Here is a 12,798-nt window from a genome sequence, read left to right as displayed (position 1 = left end):
TTGGTCTCTAGGAGTGCTTGTATTTGTAACCTCCTAAGACATTATGTGTAACCGCGGTATTCCTCCGTTATAAGTGAGGGTAGGTAATAAATTTGGGATGAGGCTACTATGTGAGTGGCCACCAGCTCTTCCTAGAGATAAAGCAGTTAGAGTTCAGACGATGTGATAGAAACAGTTAGCAAATTTCGAGGACGAAATTTAATAAAGAGGGGAGATTGTAGTAACCCGAACTAAAAAAAAAATAATCTTGGAGGAGATATTTTCAGATATTTTATATATAAATATCTTGGAGGAGATATTTTTATATTACTTAAGGGTTAATTTATGTTTATTATATAATCTCTCTCTTTCTCTCTCTCTCTAAGGTCTTGGGTGGCTCGTTGCCCAAATTAACGATCCAACGTTACTACATGGATTAATAGGTGAATCTCTACAAGTCTTATGGAGTAGAATCTCGATTTGAGGATTTTCGGGCTTTTACCCCGAAGTTGAGGTAAGGGTCGAAACGAGCCTAGTGACTTGTAGATCTGTACTACATAGGGTGATATTGACGTATGGTCTTTCGATTTTAGGATTTGGGAATCCGTGTGGCTGTTTCGAGCCGTTTGGAGTCGTGTTTCGGTATTTGGGAACAGGTAAGGGGATTTGTTTATATCAGTTATTTTTAAAATCTGATCCGATAGAACTGTAGGTTATGTTTGTACGGATGTTTTGGTTACTTGTTTGGAAAATTTCACTGGGTGAAATTACAGGTTTTTCGGGTGTATGATTTTCGAGAAAATTAGGGTTTCGGGTATTGTCTCCGTTTCTTTTGGAAAATCATTTATTTGAATAAAACTAAAGTATAAAGATGACCGTACCTTTATTCTATGTTAAACTATATTTTCGGATCAATTATCATATGATTGTTTAATTATCCAAAAAGGTGTGGTAGGAGATGATATTTTGTGATGATTGAGTTGTGATGTGTTTGAAATGGAATATAGGAACTGGAGTTCCAAACTGTTTTCAGGAATGGTGGTTACTGACATGCCGATTTCATTACCGTGGGGTCAATAATGAAATGCCAGTTTGATTCCGTGGGGTCGAGACATTCCGGATTAATACCGTGGGGTTGTAAGACATGCTAGGTTAATACCGATGGTCATAAATTGCTGATTTATGCCGAAGAGTGTGAAAACACTAGATTTGTACCGGTTCAGTACCGTGGGTCAATAATGACATGTCGGATTGCCGGATTATGGTTACTAAAACCTCGGTTCAATATCGTGGGGTCAATAATGACATGCCGGTTTGTCGAATAATATCGAGGGTTGTGGAATACCGATTCAATACCGTGGGTCAATAATGACATGTCGGTTTGCTAGATTATACCGATGATTGTGAAATATACTGGAACTGTTTGTGAAAATACTGTGTTAGCTTTGGTGTATTCCCAAGAAGGGGGGGTAAATTGGAAATTTAAACTTTTTCCTACGTTTACCCTAAACAACAGCAGTATACACACAACCCAGGGTTTGTCTATGCATTTTCCAAATGCGTAGATAAATATAATGTGGAAATTAAATCATACGCATCGGTTTGCTAGATTATACCGATGATTGTGAAATATACTAGAACTATTTATGAAAATACTGTGTTAGCTTTGGTGTATTCCCAAGAGGGGGAGGGGGTGAATTGGAAATTTAAACTTTTTCCTAGGTTTACCCTAAACAACAGCAGTATACACACAACCCAGGGTTTGTCTATGCATTTTCCAAATGCGCAAATAAATATAATGTGGAAATTAAATCATATGCATCATTCACACTATAACATACACGTGCGGTAAATATAAAGTACGTAAATATAAACAGACACACGATATGTTATCGGGGTTCGGCCAACTGTGCCTACATCCCCGCCTCTAGCTCGCAAGCCCGAGGATTCCACTAATGACTCACTTAATGGGTGGAGCGGCACCGATTACAATCAAGTCAATTAACACAGGGTTGACCTCAACCTTTACAAACTCTCCTTGTGAGGCGGAGAAGACCCTAAGTCAAATTCACAGGGTTAACCCCAACCTGATCCTTCCGGGCTAAATCAAATCCCCTCAGGCCACGCTTGGAAATATAACAATATTTTTCTCAATTAAGTTGGTACAGTGATTGTGCTTTCATGTAAAGCAGATATGTACCCAAATACGCGCAGTAAATTTAATCAATCACATACACATAAACAATGTAGGTAAATGTAAGCTCGGTGATGTGTATTTTTGTGCAAGTTACACTCAATAAGATATGATTGCTAATATGTTCAAGAGTGTTCTAATCAAGCTATTTCTTTGAAACAGTAAATATCAAATCTCAATAATAAACCATGGTTTCAAAGATGCTGCAAATATTTAAAATAACTCAAAATATTTTTTTTAATGTAATATGCTTAAGAGTTGCTTGAAAGAATAATATAGTTTGTTAAAAATATTTTGCACAACAAAATCAAGCTATAGGAATCTTTGCAATGGCAATGCAATGATCCTTAAGCTACTAGGTTTTCCTAACACAAGATTTATTAAATGAAATCTGTGGGAAAACCTTGCTTAACTCCCCAAAATCAATATCAATCAACCGAGTAAAGCAATGGGAGTATGAGCAATACTAAGCAATAAATAAACACTCACAAAGTAAGATTTCTCAAGGGAATAAAGGTGTTTGAGTGTTATGGGGTTGGAATGAACAAATAGGGTTTAGGAAATTTGAGAGAGTCTTTGGCTAATCCTATTGCTAATCACACAAATTTTTGCAAATGAACCCTTATTTATAGACAAGGTTAAAAATATAACCGTTTGGGACATGTTGGGAATTATTAGAAAAGATTCAAAAATTTTTAAGCACCATTAACCCCACAAAACCCAATTTTACCGTGATTAAATAATTTTTAACTCGTCGAGGTTCGGATGGCTGAACCGAGGTTCGGTCGCCCGAACAGACACAGTAATAAAATTAATTTAAATGAGTTCGGTTGCACGTGTCTTGGTTCGGCAGCCTAAATCAACATCAGTAGCATTTGTTCGTAGGTTCGGGTGCCCGGTCCTAGGTTCGGTTAACTGAACTAACAAGTTCGGTCGCCCGAGGCCTTTTTGAACATGAAGGTTTAGGTGCCCGGGTTGGTGAAAAGCACTCTGACATGAGTTCGGTCGCCCGAGAGAGATACGTTTATTATAGGTTCGGTCGCCCAAAACCTGGTCAAACTGCTGACCTTCTAGCAGTTCGGGCGCCTGAGGAGTTTTGAACTCCTGGGGTTCGGTCGCCCGACCTCTCACATATTTGCCTATTATGTTCAATTTAATTTCAATTTGATCCCCTGATTAAGCAAGTGATTATGGGGACTTTCTTACGTGCAAGTGCTGGGACCTAGGGTCCTTTTAAGTACGCCCAAAAACCTGGCGTCAGTCGACCGCCCTAAAGTCATTCGGTCTCTATGGTCAATCTATGGCATTTCTGAGCTTACAGAAACCTACATATATGACATGCAGAGATTATTATAGACCATATCCTAATTACTATTACATACCCAAATAATATAAATTACAACAAGAAGATAGTCTTTAGGGTCTTCAGTCTTCAAGCTTTCACGTGCCGTCAAATGATTAAGCTAATATGAACCTGCCCACAAACTTGATAGACATTAAATACCGGAGTATTTGTCATAATCAAAACAGGGTATGACCTATTAGGTCAACATACTGGAAATGCGAAATGCTTTATTTCTTATTGGAATAACACTCATGTGCCCACACACTGATATAACCTAATTCTCCCTTACTGAGAAGTGTCTCACCCCAATCATACAAATTTGTTTCAGGTCTTTCAGGTAGTCGAACCTAGCGTTCTAGAGGGTTCTGGAGTGTAGTATTCTATTAGTTTTTGTAAGTACTGTTGTGAGTACTGAACTATAGCTGGGATGTCATTTTGGATTATGTTGGATACCTTGGGTTGATGTTTTGTATTATGACAAACTTAGTACTCTGGTATGAATGAATGTAATAGGTTGAAATATGTTCCGCTGCATTATTCATGTGAATAGTGGTTGTGAGAGGGGTATCCACGAGCCCTATCATGTTGGACCCTTATATTTATTGGTATAATGGATGTTTGTATGATACAGATACAGGTTAGGTTCTATCATGCCCCGATTCTGGAAATGGGACCTAGGGGTGATTTAGTAACCTAACTTGTCCCTGTATTATACAAATAACCAATGACACAGCACAATGAAAGGGGGTCCAACCCGTGGGGTTTCCAGGCACCTTATACACAATCATTCACACACAGATGCACAGCGGAAAAAAAAAAGGTCTTTCAATATACATACAATACCATACCAGAGTCTATACACAAAAGGAGTTAGGCTCCATACATACAAACGTACACCTGGGTGCCAAACAACCCAAAACGGAAAATCGTGAAACCAAAAGTCCTAACACTTACCCAAGCGCTACCCACAATACACCAGCCACTACGTTCCTAATGCTAGTTCCAGTTACTCAAAGGACCTGTAAAAATATATGTACAGCAGGGGTGAGACACATCTCAGTAAGGCAAACACATGTTATATTGGTGTGTGGCATTCGAGTGTTATCATGACAAAAAATAAACATAGTTTTATGCAATTCCAGTATTTTCACAATGCAGTTCCAGTACAGTGCATACACGCACACACACGCATACGCACGCCTATGATCTACACAGTGTCCTCACACCCCTCGGTCCGTAGCCGGCCCACGATAACTAGCGTTGGCCGGTAGCCAACCCACGAAACATGGTGCCACCAGCACATGGCGAACCCCCGGCCCCCATGGCATCGTACCGGCGCATTTGGTGGATCCACACCCTTCCATGATCAACCGGTATAGGTTCACGCCCTCGGATATAGAGCCGGACACTCTTGCCAAACACGGCTTAGCAATTTCATACGCCCACAGATATAGAGCTAGATACTCTTTCGTACCTGGAACAATTCGAAACCCAGTTCCTATTGCATTTCAACAAACACCACAATGCATGCTCATATAACCAAACAAACCACACCCATTTGGTAATTTGAAAATCACGTTTTCCAATTATATACAGTTTAACACGAAGTCAAGACATAGCCATCCCTATTACACAGTATAAATCATCATATACATACGGTTTTCAACAAAACCAGGGATGCAACCCAATACCTCCTTTTTCCCATAACCGTAACATGAAAAACCCATAATTTTATCCGTCAGATCCCCCCAAAAGACTAACCAAATCACACATAGGACCGCGAACCATAGTTCTACCGAATCTAATTTTAAAAATAACCAACATAAACTGCATTCCCTTACCTTTCCCCTAAAAGACCAATCCCGAACACTACAGCTCCTATACAGCAAACAGAATTCTCAGAACCTATAAAACACAGTACTGAATATACTCACGACTCCATACTCTACCAAACTACTAGATCATAAAAGAAAACCGAGCCTTACCTCAATTTTAAGCCAAAACCCGAAAATCTCCGAAATGAGATTTTGATCCGTAGGTTTTGTAAAGAATCCTTCCACGATCCTCGTGGTAACTTCAGATTATTGAATTTGACGATGATCAACGAAGAAATCTAGAGAGAGAGAGTGTAGGATAAGTTCTAGAGAGAGAGGGAGAGGATATTTAGCTTTTTTAGTTTGGAAGAAATGAAAACAAATATTTATAGCACCCTTGACCCGACCGCCATTGTCAATGAATGGCGACCTCATTGACGAGGCACTGAAGGCACCTCGTCAACGAGATGGCAACCTTGTCGACGAGCCTGAGAATACTATTTTCCCGAGACTCCTTGGCTTTTCCTCGTTGACGAGCCTCTAAATTTCGTCGATGAGAAATACAAAGCCTTCGTCAACAAAGTCTGGCCTCGTTGATGAAGCCTGCTAAGCTTCCAATTTACCCTTCTTTAATTATTCCAATATTATGGTTTGGCTTCTTACAACCTCCCCTCCTTACAAAAATTTCGTCCTCGAAATTTGCAATCTCTCATTCACGAACTCATTCAAACACTTAAAACACAACTCAACTCTAGAAAGGACCAGCGGCTATTACAACGAAGCCCCGTCACAATACATACATATACATACCCTCACTTATGGTGGAGGAATACCGTGGTTACATACATAAACCGTCTTAGGAGTTCACAATACACAACTCCCAACGACTAATTACCTATCCCAACCCAAAGTAGAGTAATGCACACATACACTCAGAACAATTGTGGATACTTTTGGCGTATTTTTGCTTCCAGTTCCCAAGAAGCTTCCTCGACCTCGTGGTTCCGCCACAATACCTTTACTAACGGTATTTTTTTGGTACAAAACTTATGAACTTTATGGTCCAGAATCAGAACAGGTACCTCCTTGTACGCTAAAGTATCCCCAATCTCTAAGTCCTCGTAACTAATGACATGCGAAGGATCCAACACGTACCTTCTCAACATGGATACATGAAACACATTGTGGACCCTCGAGAGTGCTGGGGGTAGTGCAATCCTGTAGGCTACCAAACCCACTTGCTCGAGAATCTCGAATGGTCCGATATATCTCGGGCTCAGCTTGCCCTTCTTCCCAAATCTCATCACTCCTTTCATTAAAGCGATTTTCGTAGAAATACCTTACCCCCATCTCGAACTCCAACTCATGGCATCAAACATCCGCATAACTCTTCTATCGACTCTGAGCTGATTTAATCCTCTCCCGGATCAAACCCACCTTCTCAAACGCCTGCTGCACTAGTTCAGGTCCTAACACCTGACGTTCACCAACCTCATCCCAATACAGAGGAGATCGACACCTTCGACCATACAGAGGCTCAAATGGTGCCATCCCGATACTAGTCTGGAAGCTATTGTTATAGGCGAACTCTACGAGTGGCATAAACTGTAACCAGCTACCACCGAAGTCCAACACACAAGCCCGCAACATATCCTCCAAAATATGTATTTCCCTCTCTGACTGTCCATCTGTCTGTGGGTGGAACGCTATACTAAAAGTAAGCTTCGTCCCCAGTGCTTCCTACAAGCTCTTCCAAAAAAGAGAGGTAAACCTTGGGTCTCAGTCAGATACAATGGACACCGGCACTCCGTGCATTCTAACTATCTCCTGCATGTACAGGTCTGCTAACCTACTCAAAGGGTAGCTAACCTTTATCGGTATGAAATGAGTAGATTTCGTCAATCTATCCATGATCACCCAAATAGCATTTTGCCCGTGAAGTGCTGGCAGCGATTCGGTTACAAAATCCATGGAAATATGCTCCCATTTCCACTCTGGAATAGCCAAGGGCTACAACGGCCCCGCCGGCCTCTGATGCTCAGCTTTCACCTACTGACGTGTCAGACATTGCTCCATGAACTGAGCAATCTGCTTCTTCATACCGCTCCACCAGAAGACCTCGCGCAAATATTGATACATCTTTGTACTACCAGGGTGTACCATATACAAGGAACGATGCGCTTCCTCCAAAATTGTCCTTCTAATCCCATCGTCGTTCAGAACACATAGCCTGGTCCCAAACCTCAACACACCTCTCTTAGAGATGTTAAAATACGTAGCCAGACCCTGCCGTACTTTTCCCACAATCTCCACTAATTCCGCATCACTAGCTTAGGCGGCTTTAATACGCTCAAACAAAGTCGGCTGGACCACCAAGATAGTAATGAAAGCCTGATGATCACCAATCACCAACTCTATACCCGAGCTCTCCAAATCTTGTCTAATGTGATGCTGAGCTATAACCACAGATACAACTGCAGGTTCTGACTTTCGACTCAATGCATCGACTACCACATTCACTTTCCCTGGGTGATAACTAACGGTGCAATCATAGTCCTTAATCAACTCAAGCCACTGCCTCTACCTCATGTTCAACTCCTTATGTGAAAATAAGTACCTAAGGCTTTTATGGTCAATAAAGATCTCGCATTGCACACCATACAAGTAGTGTCACCAGATCTTCAGTGCATATATAAAAGTTGCTAATTCCAGATCATGTGTAGGGTAATTCCTCTCGTATTCCTTCAGTTGCCGAGAAGCATACGCTACTACCTTACCTTGCTGCATAAGCACACATTCCAAACCTTTTAGAGACGCATCGCTGTAGATCACAAAACCACCATCCCCCGAAGGAATGGTCAAAATCGGAGCAGTAACTAGCCAGTGCTTCAACTCCTGAAAACATTGCTCGCAAACATTGGTCCACTCAAATTTCACTCCCTTCCTAGTTAATCGAGTCAGAGGCCCAGACAGTTTAGGGAAACCTTCCATGAACCGATCCATAAGATCCATGAACACTGCCGGAGCATTCGTTAACCCAAAAGGCATAACCAAGAACTCGTAGTGGCCGTATCTGGTTCGGAAAGCAGTCTTCGCAACATCTTCGGATCGTATCCTCACCTGATGATATCCTGATTGTAGGTTGATCTTCGAAAAGACCTGCGTACCCTGCAACTGGTCCAAGAGATCATCTATACGAGGCAAAGGATTTTGATTCTTCACAGTCACCTTGTTAATCTCACGGTAATCAATGCACATACGTATCGACCCGTCCTCCTTTTTCACAAACAGTATTGGAGCTCCCTAGGGCAAAACACTCGGTCAAATGAAACCCTTGTCCAGTAATCCTTGCAACTGCTCCTTCAACTCCTGAAGTTTTGCTGGAGTCATCTGGTACAAAGCTTTAGAGATTGGTGCCTTTCCAGGCAGCAACTTTATCGCAAACTCCACCTCACGATCAGGAGGCAAATCGGGTAACTCTTCTGGAAACACATCCGAGAACTCCCTGACTACCTGAATATCCTCGAGTCTTAATTCATCCTACGGCGGTTCCTTCACACAAGCTAAGTACCCCTGATACCCCTCCAAGAGTAACCTCCTCGCCTGCAATGCCGATAGAACCTGTGGCGTCGAACGCACACACGATCCCATGAACTCGTACTCCTGCTCCCCAGGAGGTCTGAAAACCACTACCTTCCTACGACAGTCGATTATCGCATAACTGGAGAACAACCAATCCATCCCCAGAATGACATCGAACTCCGACATATCGTATACCATAAAATTCGCCGGTAGTAGCCTTCCCTGAATTAACACCGGGCAATTCGCTAACATCCTCCTACAGAATGATATACTCCCAGATGGTGTAGCAACAGATAAAACCTCGTTCATGACTTGGGTATCAACCCCACACAGCTTAAAAAACTCACAGATACAAAGGAATGGGTCGCACCCGAATAAAAAAAATAGAACCTTTATTTGAAAGCAATAATAAGGTACCTGTCACTACGTTTTCTGCATGCTCAGCATCCGCTGTAGTAAGAGAGTATACTCTGGCCGGAGCTGTATTCATCTGGATAGTTCCCCGAGATATCAGATTGTTACCCCGGTTCACACTAGATGCAGACACGTCTCATTTTGATACACAACAATCGCGAGCCATGTGGCCTGACTAGCCATAGTTGTAGCAGTTACCCCCAAATGACCAACACTCGCCCTCATGCCATCTGAGGCACTTGGTACAACGATCCTGCGTCGGACTCACCTGAGTACCCTGGCACTCGATATTCTGATGGTAACCCGAGCCCTTGTTCCTCTTCTTCCATGATCCTTGATGAGATCCCGACTGAGAAACAGAAGGTACTACCCTCTTCTTCGATTCTTGATCCACCTCATCCTCTCGGATACCAGTCTCAATCACAGTGGCTTTATCCACCAAAACTAAGAACTCACGGATCTAAAACATACCCACCAATCTGTGGATGTCCTTTCTCAGATCCTTCTCAAACCTCCGAGTCTTTTTGTATTCGTTCGGGACCAAGAATGGCGCGAAATGGGATGGCTCTATATACCGAGCAAAGTACCCCTGCACCGTCATAATTCCCTGAGTCAAAGTAGAAAACGCATCCGCCTTTGCATCTTGCACAAAAGCCGAGAAGTATCTATCAAAGAACACTTCCTTGAAATGGCTCCAAGACATCCCTGAGACGCCGGCTCTCTGCTTCTCCAATAGACTTACCGTAGTCCACCAACGCCCCGCCTCCCCAGATAGCTGGAAGGTAGTGTATAGAACTCTCTACTCATCTGTACAGTGGAGAACTTCCATAATCCTCTTAGTCTTTTCAACCCAGTCCCCCGCTATAATCAGGTCGAGTCCCCCTGCAAACGTTGGTCGATGCATGTGTGTGAACCTCTCGATGGTACACCTTGCAGTAGTAAAAGAGCGTTCGCTTCTCCTAACACTTTGCTTGATTTCCCGCAACACCTGCCTCGTCAAACCCCGAGGCACTAGCGGAGACTCATCACTAGAAGTCTCCTCGGAGCCACTTCCCAAGTTATTATCCTTGGGCTTCATTCTAAAACAGAATAGAAATCGTTTAGGACTCCTATATCACGTATAGTTAACACAAATATCTACAACAAATCGCGTTAACTATTCCCTGCCAGGTTTAGGTCTGTCCTATCACATCGACATAAAAGTCATCAATGGTTTGCCCTACTTTACTGAAATCGTCATTCCAGGAAAAACACAGAATACCGCCGACAAATCCCTGTCTAGCAACAAAACAACCCTCAACCTACTCTACCTATTTTCAACATCCTATACTCTGCTATGTACTCACAACTAAGCCTAACCAAGTCTACAAGACCTAAGAACCTGGTTAGCTCTGATACCAAGCTGTCACGCCCCGAATCTGGGAATGGGACCCAGAGGTGATTTAGTAACCTAACCTGTCCCTATATCATACAAATAACCAATGACACAGCACAATGAAAGAGGGTCCAACCCGGTGGGGTTTCCAGGAACCTTATACACAATTATTCACATATAGATGCACAGCGGAAAAAGGTCTTTCCATATACATATAGTACCATACCAGAGTCTATACACAAAAGGAGTCAGGCTCCATACATACAAACGTACACCCGGGTGCCAAACAACCCAAAACGGCAACCCGTGAAACCAAAAGTCCTAGCACTTACCCCAAGTGCTACCCGTAGTACATCGATCACTACGCTCCTAACACCAGGACGCTAGTTCCGATTACTCGATGGACTTGTAAAAATGTATGTACAATAGGAGTGAGACACATATTAGTAAGGCAAACACAGGTTATATTGGTGTGTGGCATTCGAGTGTTATCATGATAGCAAATAAACACAGTTTTATGCAATTTTAGTATTTTCACAATGCAGTTCCAGTACAATGCATACACGCACACACATGCATACGCACGCCTATGATCTACACTGTGTCGTCCCCTCGGCCCGTAGCCGGCCCGTGATAACCAGAGTTGGCCCGTAGCCAACTCGTGAAACACGGCGTCACCGGCATATGGCAAACCCCTGGTCCCCATGGCATCGTACCGGCGCATCTGGTGGATCCACAGCCTTCGATGATCAATCGGTATAGGCTCACGCCCTCGGATATGCCGGACACTTTTGCCAAACATGGCCTAGCGATTTCATACACCCACGCATATAGAGCCGGACACTCTTTCGTACCTAGAACAATTCGGAACCCAGTTCCTATTGCATTTCAACAAACACCACCATGCATGCTCATATAACCAAACAAACTACACCCATTTGGTAATATGAAAATCATGTTTTCTAATTATATACAGTTTAACACAAAGTCAAGGCAAGACCATCCCTATTACACAGTATAAATCATCATATACATACGGTTTTCAACAAAACTAGGGATGCAACCCAATACCTCATTTTTCCCAAAACAGTAACATGAAAAACTCATAATTTTACCCGTCATATCCCCCCAAATGAGTAACCAAAACGCACATAGGACTGCGAACCACAGTTCTACCAAGTCCGATTTCAAAAATAACCAAACATAAACTGCATTCCCTTACCTTTCCCCCAAAAGACCAATCCCGAACTCTACAACTCTTATACAGCGAACCGAGTTCTCAAAACCTATAAAACACAGTACAAAATATACTCACGACTCCGTACTCTACCAAACTACCAGATTAGAAAAGAAAACCGAGTCTTACCTCGCTTTTAAGCTGAAACCTGAAAATCTCCAAAACGAGATTCTGATCTGTAGGTTTTGTAGAGAATCCTTCCACAATCCTCATGGTAACGTCAGATTATCGAATCCGACAATGATCAGCGAAGAAATCTAGAGAGAGAGAGAGAGTGTGTAGGATGAGTTCTAGAGAGAGAGGGAGATGATATTTAGCTTTCTTAGCTTGGAAGAAATGAAAATAGATATTTATAACACCTTTGATTCGGCCGCCCTCGTCGACGAATGGCGACCTAGTCGACGAGGCACTGAAGGCACCTCGTCGACGAGCCTGAGAATACCGTTTTATTAAGACTCCTCGGCTTCCTCATCGACGAGCCTCTGAATTTCGTCGATGAGAAATAAAAAGCCTTCGTTGATGAAGTCTGTCCTCGTCGATGAAGCCTACTAAGCTTCCAATTTACCCTTCTTTAATTATTCCAATATTACGGTTCGGGTTCTTACAAGTTCTCAGATCACACCTTGGGGCCCACTTTTGGGGTTCGCGGTGTGACAATTCCACTTGTGAGTTTGTCCTAGTATATTAGAAAAAATTGAGTGAATGATGAGTGCTTATATACATGATTAGGCCTAAGACTCAATAAGCTTAAGTTTTTGGGGCAAGTTGGTGCTTACCCAAGTGTATCAAGCCTATCAATGAATTCCACCTACAAGTGGTATCAGATTCGGCGGTTTATAATTTTGGGTGAGTGATATC

This window comes from Malania oleifera, chromosome 2 (genome assembly GCF_029873635.1).
Source record: "Malania oleifera isolate guangnan ecotype guangnan chromosome 2, ASM2987363v1, whole genome shotgun sequence".
NCBI lineage: Eukaryota > Viridiplantae > Streptophyta > Magnoliopsida > Santalales > Ximeniaceae > Malania > Malania oleifera.
The sequence above is the reverse complement of the archived record's forward strand: the minus strand, read 5'-3'. Positions refer to the sequence as shown.